We start from the raw sequence: 14981 nt of genomic DNA on the forward strand, positions 1-14981 counted from the left end.
CTGCCCTCCAATGGGGCAGCGATGCCCCTTGCCTGATGGCGTCTGTCTTGCATGGGGCCTGTTTGGAGAGCAGTGACCAGGGGTGGGTGGGAACACAGAAGATGCAACGGGACCATAAGGAGGAAATGGGATGGGTGGTGGGTGAGCCGGAGCCTCCAGCACCAAGCTTGGCTTTGCCCCTCTAGCTGTGTGACAGTGGGCATGTCCGTAACTGTCCCAAGCCCGTCTTCTCAGCTGCAAAGGGACAGAAGCCGGCAGTGTGATCGGCTCGCGCAGTCAGCGTTGGTGCATTGGATGTGTGAGGGCGGAAGGCCTGGCGGGACATGCTGGGAGGGTGGGCTAGCTGCTGAGTGTGGATGGAAGGCTTGCTGGTGTGGTAAGCAAAGAAATGACCTCATTAGGTTTGCCTTTGGGGGAGGGGGATATAAAGTACTAAAAACAACAGAGAAAGATATGTTCATAAATGCTGGGTGGGATAAGCCTTTCTTAGCATAATCCGAAGCTGGACATCACAGAAGATGCGATTGACTTAGATATGACGATATAACCATGAAAAACTGATATAACAAAGGAGACTGCAAACTGCCTTTAATAAAGAAAAGTAACAATGGGTATGACGAGTTTGCAGTGTATAACCGGGGATTAATATCTGTAATATGCAAGAGCACACATACATCTTAAGGGAAAGACCAATAAACATTTCAATAGAAAGTATAGGCATAGGATGCAAATAGGCAACCCACAGAGTCCGGGTGGGGAGGGCCCAAACAGCTAATAAGCAAGTGAAAAGAGGCTCCTCTTTATGAATGGTTATAGAATGAAAACAGGAGATGCCATTTTCCTCCTCTCAGAGCCGCACGGGGAAGAGGGACCAGGTGAGGAAAGCATGCACTCCTCACACTGTGAGCAGGAGCCGACACCGGCAACCCCTCCCGAAGAGCAGCTGAGAATCCGGTGACCACGGGAAACGTGCATCCCCATCGGAGCGCCTCTCCTCAGGAGACCATCGGGCCACTGCGCAAAGATGGGTTACATGGCCAAAACCGATTTGGCACAGTGGTGGAGCGTCAGTCTGTGGACTGAAAGGTCCCTGGTTCGATTCCGGTCAAGGGCATGTACCTTGGCTGCGGGCACATCCCCAGTAGGGGTTGTGCAAGAGGCAGCTGATCGATGATTCTCTCTCATCGATGTTTCTAACTCTCTATCCCTCTCTCTTCCTCTCTGTAAAAAATCAATAAAATATATTTTAAAAAAAAATGGATTACGTGTGTGTGGTTTGTGACATTGTGTAGGAGAGCAAACAGTTTGGGAACAAGCTGGAGGCCTGTCCAGAGGAGGACTGTTCACGTAAACGTGGGGATAGCCACGGGGCAGAAGGCCGTGCCGCCCCTGAGGAGGTGGGCGTGGACGTGTGACGTGGTGGGCTCCCCGTGGCTCAGAAGTGAAGCACGTCGCTCACGGAACGGACTCCTGGCATTCCTACTGACTTTTGCCATTATGTACATTCGTATAGATCTGTGAAAACGCGCTGAAATATAAACGAGCTTTTTGTGTGAAACACGGGGAAGGCTATTCACTGAACGATGAAGGGCAGTTGTCTCAGAAAGCATCGCAGCGAGACTCAGTCTCTCCGTGCGGTGTGACTGTAAAACTATTTCTCTAACGATCGACAGCAGCCCGGGTCAAGGGGGCAGCCGCCGTGGCGGAGACTCAGACAGAGTCTGTGCCAGGGCAGGCGGTTCACCTGCCAGTGACCGTCTCCACCATTAACCTGTACGTCTAACGGCCTACGGGGCCTCTCTCCCCGGAGGTCTCACCGGCCCCTCAAACTCATTCCATCGAAAACTGAGCTCATCACACTCCGTCTCCACCCGCCTCCCCTGCCTGTGCCCCCCACCTTAGTGAGAGACCCTCCGACTGCCACCCTGGGAGCAGGCCAGCATCATCGTCAGCGAGGAGAGCAAATGACTGACTGACAGGGCCACCTGCACCACTGACAGGGCCACCTGCACCAGCCATCGGGCAATCGCAATGGCCCCCTTCCTCCCCGCTATTCACCGGGGCCCCAGGCAACACGGCACCATCTCAAACGGCTGCGAGCGAAGAGCAGAACGCCCTTTACCGCCTCCATCTGGCTGCAGCTCTCCTTGAGTGAGCAGCTGGGGAGTTGGAGGGTTCAAAGGCTTTCTCTGAGAGTTGAGTCTGAAAAAATGGAGACGCCTTCATTTACTTAAATAAAAAGAGGGAAGGAGCCTTTCCTCGGAGTCCTTGCGGAGCTGTGGAGCACCTGCTGAACAGCAGCCAACAAAAGAGATGACTCCATCTCCATCTCTTGAAAAGAAGGAGAGGGGAGGGATGGGACGTCTCACTGCCTGCCCATCTAACCCATGCCCAATGCCAGCATTTCCTCTTCACCGGCGCCTGCCAGGTGGAGCTGGAACTGATGGCAGACACCTAATTATGTTAATAAATACAATTAATTCCCCTCCCCTTCCCAGAAGGGCTGGCCACAGTCCCTTCCTTCCCAGCCCCTGGCAGCCTCCTCCCCACCTCCAGCCCAGGCCGAAGGCAAGTCTGAAGACTAGATGCCAACACACGGAGACTCCGGGTCAGAACACCGGGTGCTGGACCAGCCCTTATGTGCTCCAGCTCTTCTGCTCCGGAGGGTCAGACCCCGGATTCCACATCGGTACCCGATCCCCTGCGCCCAAGCCCCAGGAGGCGAAGGGCCTGCTCTCTGCCTCGTTTCCAGGAGGTTGGCACACCCTTCCTCGTTGTTGACCATCACCTTCTCCAGGGAGTCGATGCCTGTCCATCGGGGTCTGAGGCCCCGCCCGCTGCTGGCACACTCCCCTGACATCAACTGCCTCCTCTCACCCCTGTGCCCACACTCCTGCCCCTGTGCTCTACCTGCCCGTTGTCTGCCAAATGCCCGCCTGGGTCCCCTGTCAGCGGTGGTCTCTGCTGTTATGGCTCCTTTTGCTCCGTGGAATGAATTCCTCCAGTGTCTGTGACTACACCTCACCGGTTCGAGTCCCAGCCCTTCCCAATCTGCAGGGTTCTGTTGCAGTTCATTGTGGCCCATTGCTTTTCTTTTTTTCTTTTCTTTTTTTATTTTTAATATATTTTATTGATTTTTTTTTTTTTTTTTACAGAGAGGGAGAGGGACAGAGAATTAGAAACATTGATGAGAGAGAATCATCGATCAGTTGCCTCTTGCACAACCCCTTCTGGGGATGTGCCCGCAACCAAGGCACATGCCCTTGACTGGAATCGAACCCGGGACCCTTCAGTCCGCAGACCGACGCTCTATCCATCGAGTCATACCGGTTTCGACGTTTTGTGGCCCATTGCTTTTCTGAGGATTGGCAGAATGAGGCAGCTTATCATCTGAACACACGTTTATCTCATAGTAGCACACGTGATACCCTGAAGGGCCAATCTAATGACTAACAACACAGGAATAGATGATGTTCAACCCCTCCAGCAATCAAGGAAATGCAGATGGAAGTCACAAGGAAGGAGCACTTCACGTCCATCAGAGAGGCAGCAACCCCAGGGTGGTACCTCACACTGGCAGGCTAGGAGCGACCGGTGGGCGATGCTGATGGAAACATGCATTGCATGGTTTTGGAAAACAGCCCGAAAAGACGCCTATGCAAGTTTAAAAAAAAAAAAAAAAGATCGCTGACTCAGCAACTCCACTCCTAGGACGAAATTCCATCCGTAGAAATAAAAGCACAAGAACGTGAGAAGCATGCACAGAGAGGGCCACTGTAGCACTGCTGGTATGACAAACAAGCAAACACTGGAAACAAACAAATACCCATCAAAGGGGAGTGGTTGGACATCCTGTGGTCCCATCCAGAGGAAAACTGTTTATCTCCTCACAACACGCCTGACACTAACCAGCTGGAGTCGGCGCAGACCCTCACAGGCCAAAGGCTCGGTCCCACGGCACTGCTCTCACTGCAGGTGCTGAGGTGGTCACGTCTACTTCCTACCAGCCAACTACAGATCGGAGGCTCCCACAATCCTTCTTTGAATTTGATAATTCGCTAGAACAGCCCACCCACAAAGCTCGGAGAAACACTTACTATTACCGGGTAAAATTCAGGGGCAGGCAAATGGAAGGGATGCTTAGGGCACCTGGATGTGTTCACAAACCGAGAAGCCCCCCGAACTCCCTCGGGTTTTTATGGAGGTTCCATTACATCGGCATAACTGAATCATTGGCCAGGAGTGATTAATTCAATCCCCAGCGCCTTTCCTCTCCCCAGAGGTGGGGTCGGTGGTAGGGAGTGGGGTTGAAAGTTGCAACTAATCACCAAGTTGGTTCCCGGGGCAACCAGCTCCCATCCTTGAAGAGACACCTTATTAGCATAAACTCAGGTATGGTTGAAAGGGGCTTATTATGAATAAGAAAAGACACTCCAAATCACTCAGGAAATTACAAGCATTTTAGGAGGGGTGCCAGAAGCCTGGAGCTCTTTCTGGAAGTGGATCTGTAAAAATTGTGTGAGCATATGGACAAGGGTTTGATGAAAAAAAAGCAATAATCACGTTAGCTGTATTGGGAAATGGTCTATAGGTGGTTTCATAATTGATTGCAAATCAGATAATATTTATGCATTTTAAAATGTGAAATTAAGTCCTAGATAATAAAAGTGCATAGGGGACTCACAATTCCAGCAGTGAATCTAGGTTTCAAAGCTAGACATCTGATGTCACTCACCTGCTTGCTTGAGGACCAATCCCAAACATGGCAGGACAGGTGACAGGAGAAAATGCTTTCTCAGGAGCAATTTGGGCTGCACACGGGCTCATCAGGACAGCTCAGCCCCGTGAGGAATCATGGCTGCCTTGTCATGGTCCTCTGGTGGCACAGGTCTCACTCCCCACACCCTAATTCCTGTCCTTGGTTCGCCCTAGCCGTCTTATTACCGCCACCTTTCCCGGGCCAACAATGAAGCCATGGAGACGGGATGGATCTGCCTTATATCCACCCTCTGACATTGATTGTGCACTCATCTGTATTGTTTGTCAGTAGCTACAAAGCTTTTTTTTTTTTTTTTAAAGTATATTTTATTGATTTTTTACAGAGAGGAAGGAAGAGGGATAGAGAGTTAGAAACATCGATGAGAGAGAAACATCAATCAGCTGCCTCCTGCCCACCTCCTACTGGGGATGTGGCCGCAACCAAGGTACATACATGCCCTTGACCGGAATCGAACCTGGGACCCTTCAGTCCACAGGCCGACGCTCTATCCACTGAGCCAGACTGGTTTCGGCACTACAGAGCTTCTTCCCCATTATAACCCAGTTGTAAAAGTCATGTGCATTTTACCTCTTTTTAGAAAGCCACAAAAAAAAGTGGAATATATGCTATAATTTGAATTACCAATAAAGAAATATGAACTTTGTGATTCCAACCTGATACTTTTCAAGACTTCTTTTAGGCCACAGAACTTACACAATTCAAATTTGCTATCTGACTTACACAATTCAAATTTGCTATCTGACTTACACAATTCAAATTTGCTATCCTACTGGGGCTTGCCCGCAACCAAGGTACATGCCCTTGGCCGGAATCGAACCTGGGACCTTTCAGTCCAAAGGCTGATGCTCTATCCACTGAACCAAACCGATTAGGGCTAGGGTTTCTCGAAATAGTTTAATCACAGCTGGCATACTCAGAATATCTTTTTTAAAAAAATTTTATTTATTTATTTTTAATATGTATTTTATTGATATTTCACAGAGAGGAGGAAGGGAGATAGAAAGCTAGAAACGTCGATGAGAGAGAAACATCGACCAGCTGCCTCTTGCACACCCCCTACCGGGGATGTGCCCGCAACCAATGTACACGCCCTTGACCAGAATCGAACCTGGGACCTTTCAGTCCGCAGACCGACGCTCTATCACTGAGCCAAACCGGCTTTATCAACATAATGGATAAGTAAATCATGGTACATTTACCAATGAAATGCTATACAGCAATGAAAATGACCGAATTAAGTGCAACAAATGTGACACTGAGGGGGGGGGGGGGGGAAGCTACATATGCAAGAGTACTCCGCTCTTTAATTCCATTTGTAAAAAGTTCAAAAATAGGCAAAGCTGATCTATACTGTATGAAGTCAGGGTAGTGGTTAGTGACCTTGGAAGAAGAGAAAGGACTGGACGGGGGTTTACCAGCTTTTGGATATTGGTAATGTTTCTCAGTCTGGTCCTGATCACACAGATAGCTTAGTTTTTGAAAATGTATTAAGCTACACATTTGTGATTTTTGTATACTTTTCTGTATGTTATACTTCACTAAGAGCTTTTTTAAATTTTATTTTTAAAAATACACCCGTATCTCCTCACAAAGTCACCATTTTAGTACGTATCTGTTGCCCACATATTGGTAACATGGCAAATTTAAAACAAGCAATCCGAGCAACTGCGTTCAAGTCAAGTTTCACATGTTGCTGGAAACGGGAGCCAAAGGACAGTGAATGACAACACGGGGCCAGGCTTGGATCTTTGTAAGAGAATGGACACACTGATCCACCAGAGCTGGACGGAGTGGTAAAAGGAAGAAAAGGAGGCGGCTCCTCCGTGAATGGTGCATCCCGCTCTGCAGAGGGACAAAGGGCAGGGCAGGGCCAGACAAAAGCAGGCAGAATAAAGACCCAGGGCCTGAGGAATCAGAGCGAACCCAGGGCGGGCTTGAAATCAACAAAGGAGCTGTCGGTACGCGGACAACGAAAAGACACCGCGATGGTGTGACCGAGGGCTGGGCACTGCTCAAGTGTGGGAGACACATTCGCAAGGAGTCGGGGTGGTGACAGACCCAAACACCTTCCACGAGCCAATGAAGACAGACAGATGTTGGGGCGTGGGGAGTGACACAGTGCTTGCTCAATTCAAAATCAGACAATCTCCATTTTTTTTTTTCTCAAGGAAATCTAGTCGTTCATCAAACCTGTACATCACTCGGGCAAAATGATTTAAATTTAAGTGGGGAGGCAGAGGTCTCCATGCCTGGAAAATCTTATAAAATATCACCTAAATCATTCAGTTGCTCATTCTTTCAATATTACCCATTGAACACTTACTTGGAGCAATATTTGTGCTGGAAGCTACATGAAGAGAGAGGTTCAAATTCTACTTGAAACGAGGTGAGGGGGACCATTTTGTAATGGGATAACTAAATTATCTTAGTTTATTGTAACTTAGACCCACAGGTAAGGTTCTTAGCTTGGGGTAGTGTTTACAAGTGTGGACCCCGTGATGGTTAGTTTTTGTGCATCAACTTGGCTAAGCTATAGCACCCAGTTGTCATCTGCAAGTGTTGCTGTGAATGCATTTTGTAGATGTGGTTAGCATCTACAATCAGTTGACTTCCTTGATGATGTGGTTGGGCCTCATCCAACCGGTGGAAAGGCCTTACGAGAAAAAGTGAGGTTTCCCTGGGGAAGAAGAAATTCTGTCTTAAGACCCCAGTATCACCTGCGCCTGCCCGATGCATGTCAGACTTGCCATCATCACATAAGCCAATCCTGATTGGCTGGGTTCCTCTGGGGGAGCCCCAACGTATACAAACTCTAAGCAGACTCCTGGGTTTGCTTGTTTTTTTAAAATATATTTTATTGATTTTGTACAGAGAGGAAGGGAGAGAGATAGAGAGCTAGAAACATTGATGAGAGAGTCATGGATCAGCTGCCTCTTGCACACCCCCAACTGGGAATATGCCCACAACCAAGGTACACGCCCTTGACCAGAATCGAACCTGGGACCTTTCAGTCCCCAAGCCGACGCTCTATCCATTGAGCCAAACCAGTTTCGGCGACACCTGGGTTTGAAGCTTGGCTCTGCCACGTCTCCAGCTGGGTGTGATTTCTGTTACTTCATCTATAAAATGGGGAGAATACTAGTACCCAACTCAAGGGAACCAGAACAACCCCTAGCACAGAGTAAGGACTTTAAAAGTGTTCGTTAAATAAGTAATCTGGTGGAGCCAAGTGTACTTCTCAGCTGGAAAGCTTGAGATCAAATATTTGCCATCAACCAAACGTGATCGCTTTTTCCCACACCGAGAACAGAACAGCCTGGGACGGACAGCGCCTCACCAGCCACATGGCAGGAGCAGGGTGGGACACCAGGCCAACCCTACACATGGGGATAATTTGGCAAAGCTGGGGCCAGAGCACTTCGGGAACATTCTTACCTCTGCCAGCTCTCAGCTGCTGTAAACAGCTGTGCGTCAAGAGGCTCGGCTCAGCACAGAGCTAATCCTACTATTTGCGAAAGTGGGGGCTGCAGAAAGGGGTCCTTCTATCTGTTCCCACTGTTGATACTCACCGCAGCCTGCCAGGCCCCTTGCGTGGGAGATTGGGAAATCCAAACGCTGAGTTTGTGCACACACATTCTGAGGGAAGAGTATGAAGAGGATGCCGATGGTGATAGCTCACATGCATTGAGCACGTACTAAGTGCCAGACACTGCCCTTGGGGCTCTACATCTGCTAACATACAATCCCTATGGTACGGACCAAGAAACAGTCCCCGAGAGAAAGGAACCTAACCTAAGGACAGACAAACAGAGCGCGGCAGAATTGGCATTTGTGAGGAGGGGCTCCAGGCGGGAGCGGGCACAGGGGCGGGCACAAGCACCAAACTGAGCTGTGACTGGTGGAAGGGCGTGAGGGGCTCAGGGAATGTGACAGTTAAGTCAACTCATTTTAAACTGACAAGTTTTAAAAATGGAAATAAATATCCCACCATGAATTTCTTTTGATAAAATATACGCTGTGTCTGCTTTTACAGGTAAACATGAAAGTTCATTAAAGATTCATACCATCATATTTGAACCTTTGATCTTCACATAAAAATGTTAAGACAAAGCAATCTTGAGACGATTTCTCATTTATTTACTAGCCGCGCAATAAGACCAAACACCTCCCTACTGATTATTCTCATGCAGCCACCTTCTTCCCACAGGTTTTCACACGGCAACGGTTTTCTGTGTAATTGTTCTCCTACAGGGCCGAGTGACGGAGCCTGAGAGGACTATGCTGAAATACATGTTTAAAGTTCAGAAAACAAAAACGTATGCATAGGATGAGAATCTATCTGAAACTGGTTAATTTTTTACACGAGAAAGATAGATTGGGTCTTGGACACTCTTTTTTTTCTCTCCTTCTTTTTAAATGTATTTTATTGATTTTTTACAGAGAGCAAGGGAGAGGGATAGAGAGCCAGAAACATCGATGAGAGAGAATCACCGACCAGCTGCCTCCTGCACACCCCCCACTGGGGATGTGCGCCCAACCGATGTACATGCCCTTGACCGGAATCGAACTCGGGACCTTCCAGTCCGCAGGCCGACGCTCTATCCACTGAGCCAAACCGGTTTCGGCTTGGACACTCTTTTCTAATCACACAGACTTCCTGGGCTCTCAATATGTATCTAAATCCTAATTTCCTCGAGATTTGTCCACAGTTGTGATGGCCGTTGGCCTACAGTTCCTGGAGCAAATGCAGGATCAGGCTGAATCCTGGGTCATAGCAGCTCTTGGGGGGAAACTCTCAGATGTCCATGGCAGAGAGAGGCCAGAGAGAAGGGGTACCACAGATGAAGCTTACACCAAGGCCCCTAACCCGATTGTGGCCAGTTGTGTCAACTTGCCTTGCTGTGGAACTGCTTCTAAGGGTGAAAACACGCAGGATCAGGAGAATATGGAAACTATTCTGGCTACATCTGCTTCCGCGAGAGGTTATGCTGAAAATGGCCAGGTCATGACCCATGACCCAGAGGTTATGCTGAAAATGGCCAGATCATGACCCATGAACATCTCGCCAAGGTCTCCAGGCTCCTGGAGATGGGAATTAGGAATGGCACCCCAGAATTCTGGAGACACCAAGTCCGTTCTAGGGCCACCTGCCTCTCTCCGCTGGGCTCTGTCTCCCACGCATTGTCACAGGAGATGGGGGGAGGCTGCTGCTTTTCTCTCTGCCTTCCCTGTAGAAATGGACCGGCTATACTGGCGTTCCTCATCTATGAACTCCCCACCATGAGGAAAAGGTTGGGTTATCGTCACACAGTGCTTTACTAGGATTACACTTAAAAATAAATAAATAAATAAATAAATAAAAATACACACACACACACACACACACACACCATATTTTCCGCGTATAAGATGATTTTTGAAACGAAAGAAGTCAACCGAAAATCGGGGGCAAAGGACCAAAATTGCACAAAAATTACCTGCAGATCTTGACGGCAAAGTAAGTCTTTTCTTTGAAGTGGGGGGTAGTCTTATACAGCGAATATAGGCCTAAACCTATGTTTTAACTGTAAAAATTAGGGGGTCGTCTTATACGCCGGAAAATACGATGTGTGTGTGTGTGTGTAGTATATTGCCCTAGCCGGTTTTGTTCAGTATACAGACCATTGGCCTATGAACTGAAGGTCCCAGGTTCGATTCCGGTCAAGGGCACATGCCCGGGTTGTGGGCTCAATCCCCAGTAGGGAGCATGCAGGAGGCCGTTGACCAATGATTCTCTCTCATCATTGATGTTTCTATCTTTCTCTCCCCCCTTCCTCTCTGAAATCAATAATAAAAATAAAACTTTCTTTTTCTTTTTTTTTTGAGAGAGAGGAGAGGAAGCGGAGAGGGGAGAGAAATATCAATTTATTGTTCCACTTATTTGTGCGTTCATTGGTTGGTTCTTGTTTGCGCCCTGACCTGGGGTCGAACCCAAAACCTTGGCGTATTTAAGATGCTCTAACTAACTGAGCTGCCCAGCCAGGGCAGGATCATACTCTTAAACAAATCCATAAAATTCTTTCAAAAATAAAAATAAAACAAGGAAACATCCCCTCCTAAAACTTTTGCTCTTGGGTAATGACATGAAAACACACTTCCCATTGGTGTTTTTCCACAAGAAAAACCGTCAGTGACAGATCGCTAGTTTTCTTATATTACGATACCTGGTTTCCATGAATCCTGGCTATAGGCAGACCTGTTCATTTAGTTAAAAACATACAATGAGCAATATTCCAGCTAGTCCTTTCAGTAGTTTCACAAATTCTGACAACCATTTTTTCAAAGCACCATCCCTTTTTTAAAAAAAAAATAAAAATGAGTTTCCATTCATTTTAGAGAGGAAGGGAGAGGGAGAGAAAGAAATACCCTGTTTCCCCGAAAATAAGACAGTGTCTTATATTAATTTTTTCTCCCAAAGTTGTGCTAGGTCTTATTTTCGGAAGACGTCTTATTTTCGGGGAAACACGGTATTGATGAGAGGGAGAAACATCCATTGGCTGCCTCCTGCAAACCCTCCACCAAGGACTGAGCCTGCAACTTGGGCACGTGCCCTGATCAGGAATTGAACTGGCGACCTCTCCTGCATGGGACAACGCTCAACCAGCTGAGCCACACGGGCCAGGGCAAAGCACCATCCTTTTAAACCTGCAAGATGTAGCGCACTGCTGCTGTCCTGTGGCCGCTTGGTACAAGCCAGGCCAGAGACCTTCATGTTGCCAACTACCACACATTGTGGGTAAGAACCATCAGTCATTATTACAGCCCCTCACCATCAGCATCCACTGGTTAAGAGAGAAGATCTTGAGGTTTCAAGGCTAGGTTAAGAGGCCAAAAGATGCATCAAATAGCTTAATGGCAAATACAAGCCACACCGATTAGTCCTTTCGTGCTGCCTTTTAGCCAATAAAAATGCTTTTGCCTTGCTCTTGTTATTTTAATGAATGCCTAAATGATAAGCCTTACGCTAACCAATCACCTTTAATATCAGCTAAACAATGACCCCAGAAATCCTGTAAGACAAAAAATTCTGGTGTTTGGCTGTCACATTTCACCCCTCAAGACGCTGCAGCCCAACATAAAGGGCGCTTAGACGGGGCGCGAGGCTGGGTGCATGGAAAGCTGTGTAGATCCCTTGTTTTTGTGTTTCCAAAGCTGTTCCTCTGCTTTCCCACGGGCAAGCAGCCACCTCCTACCACAGAGCCGTCCCTGTCTTAGGCCAGCGGACAATACGGGCGGAATCTGCAGAGGATGGAGAGATACTGGCTTGGGCGTGGTCCCTGGCGGAGGGAAGCGCTGGTCCCTGGCTGCGGGCTCCCGGAACAGGAGCCCCGCCCTTGGCGCGCAACCTCCACGGCCCCGTCTCCCTGGGTCACCCCACCCCACACCTGCCCGGGTGCCCCCGCTCTGAACACACAGCAGCCTCCGAAGAAAACAAAGCCAGAGGCTCGGGGGTGGGCGACCTCCATCCGGGTCGCTAGGCCACGTCCCCGCTGTCGGCCAGCAGCGCGGGGCAGGCGATGGAGCCGGGAGCGGGGCCGTCTGGCCGCCCCGCCACGCGCCCCTCCCTCTCTGGCCAGCCGCGGGGCTGGGAGCCCCAACTCGTGCCCCGAGGTGGGTGCGGGAGCATTTCCTGCACCAGAAAACTGCACACGGGTTCTGGGGGGGCTGATTCGAGTTCTGGGGGGGCTGAGGCGTCGTCGGGCGGGGACCAGGCCGGCTATTGTTCTCCGGGTCCCCCCGGCGGCAGACGCTCCCACGCCGCCTCCCCGGCAGCATCTGCCGCCAGACCCAGCCGTGCGGCTCCCGAAGGAAAGGGTGTGCCCGCGGCGCTGCGGGCGACCACAGCCCCCCGCCGGAGCCCTCGCGGGCAGGGCTTCCCCGGAGACAAAGCTCCAGGCGGGGACGGACCGTCCGGCTCCAGACCCGCGTCCTAGAGCCCCGCCCCGCCGGCCACCGGGACCCCCGGGCCGCGCCTGCAGGGAGGGTCCTCAGCCCCAGCACCGCCTCCTACTGCCGGTCCCGCCCTTCCCCGGAGACCTGCCTCCTCCTCCTCCCCCGCGTCAGCCCCCAAACCCAGACGGCCCCGCCCTCCAGCATCGCCCCTCGCGGCCTCCTTCTCCATCAGCCCCGGCCCCGCCGCGCCCGGCGCCCCCCGCATCCAGCTCCCTCCCTTCCCCAGCCCTCCCTCCGCCCCCTGGTCTTTCCACCTCAAATCCCGGTCTCCACGCCTCCCTCCTCCCAGGCCGGGCACCTGCCCCACCCAGCCTTTCCAGCTCCCCATCTTAGCTCCAACAGGGGCCTCGCCGCCGCCCCTCCGCCTCATCGCAGCTCCTCCTCATCCCGGTCCCGCGCCCGCCGAGCTCTGGGCTGCGAGCAGGGCTCCCGCCCAGGGCTCAGCGCCCTCCCGGGCCCCGCAGAGGCAGGGGCAGAGGCAGGGGCAGGGGCAGGCGGCCTTTGTGGTGCAGGCAGGTGCCTCGGAGGAGGCGGGCGAGCGGTCCTCGGGCATCCGCTCTGGGAGCCAGACGGTGCCAAAGGCGGCCGGGTCCAGCCCAGGCTCGGCACACCCCATCTCCCAGGAGAGAGGGACGGAGGGTGTGTGTGTGTGTGTGTGTGTGTGTGTGCATGGGTGGGGGGCTGGGGCAGAACCCGGGCAGGACCAGCCCGCCGCTGCCCGAGAAGCCCCCGCCCAGCCTCCCAGCCTTTCCCGGCGGCGCCTGGACCCACGAGGCTGGGCGCCTGCTGTGTCCTAGGAGGGAAACCCTCTCACCCACGCCGCCTCTTCGCTCCCATCCTCTGCAATCCCAGGAGCGAGCACACAGTAGACGCCTACTGTGAACAAGGACCGGATTCGAGCCCCAGGGTAGCCTCGACAGCCGCCCACCGCCCCGACGCATCCTCTCCCCTTGGTCCCCGCAGCCCGGCCGCCCTCGGCGCACACCCATCCCCGCCCTTTTGTGAGCCTCTCCGGGACACAGAGGTCGGGAGATGGACGCCCCAGGCCGCGGAGAAGGAGCCCCCCGCCCGCCATCAGCCATCACCCCGCCATCACCCACTCGTCCAGGATGCCGCGGCTGCAGGGGGCCGTGGGATCGCCCGTCTCTCCTCGCGGGTGTCGCCGCGGCGGCGCCGGAGCTGCGGGTGCCGGGGCGGCGGCGGCTGCACGCGCGCTCGCTCGCTGGAGAGCAGCCGGGGCGCGCCGGGCGCTGGATCCCCGAGCCTGGGGCGGGGGCAGGGGAGGGAGGCAGGGGCTGGAGGCGGCCTCGGCCAATCACGGCTCCCCCGGCTCCGCCCCGGTGCCCCCCGCCTCGCTTTAGTCTAGCAGGTTGTGGGGGGAGGCGGGGACAGGCGGGGACAGGCGGTGCCCGGCATCTTCGGCGACGTGCGCACACGGCCGCCGCCAGGGACTCCGGACTACAATTCCCGGCAGGCCCTGCGGCAGGGCGTGGGGGTCCGTGAGGGGACGGAGGGCGAGACGCGGGATCCGCTGCCGCCCATGCCCCCGGTGACCTGCGCCGCGCGCCTTTGGGTTTCCATGGCGACTCCCGGCAGTGCACAAAGCGCAGGCTCTCAGACTGATGCACCGGTCCCCGGGGAGGACCACGCGGCGGTCCCCGAGGGCGGACCGCCTCCCGCCCCCGCCCCCGCCCCCTGCAGGACCCCACCCGAGGGGCTGAGACAATGCCCGCGGCCTCTGCCCCGCGGCGGCAGGCCCTGCCCTTCGCTGCTGGCCGAGCGGTAGCCTCTGGCTCCTGTCCAGACCCAGACCGACGCCTTCGGAGTGGACGCTCGGCGGGATCCCGGGATGGAGAGGGCAGGGGCTGTCATCGTGGGTAAATGTCCTCACGTACAAAGTGGACGGCCACCTCGGGCCTCCTACGTTCGCATCTCCCCGCTGTTGTGGCTCGAATCCGAGTTCACTCTGGATGGAGAAGCCTTAGCTAGGGCTTCTCCATCCAGAACTCCCAGGTCCAGCCGCCGTCCTCTTTCTGATTCCCCTTCGTCGGGGGACGGCGAAGCCTCTGGACAGGTTTTAGAACTCATTTACATTTGCTTCACCTTCTATCTTCACGCTTTAAATGTGCACGTAATTTAGCAAACACAGCAAATCTTAAAAAAAAATCACTACACCTTCGTACTATCTCCTGATCCATTCTCAAGTCTT

General features: G+C 52.6%; 1 protein-coding gene across 1 annotated transcript in view; it reads right to left on the reverse strand.

Moving 5' to 3' along the window:
- Positions 1-14065, reverse strand: part of DPYSL5 (dihydropyrimidinase like 5) — a 55309-nt gene extending 41244 nt beyond the window's left edge. Inside the window, exon 1 of the mRNA XM_036434984.2 lies at positions 13873-14065. The gene's annotated coding sequence lies outside the window, so the exon portion shown is untranslated. The remainder of the gene's footprint in view (positions 1-13872) is intronic.
- Positions 14066-14981: the final 916 nt, after the last annotated feature.

Source organism: Pipistrellus kuhlii, unplaced genomic scaffold (genome assembly GCF_014108245.1).
Source record: "Pipistrellus kuhlii isolate mPipKuh1 unplaced genomic scaffold, mPipKuh1.p scaffold_m20_p_13, whole genome shotgun sequence".
Lineage (NCBI taxonomy): Eukaryota > Metazoa > Chordata > Mammalia > Chiroptera > Vespertilionidae > Pipistrellus > Pipistrellus kuhlii.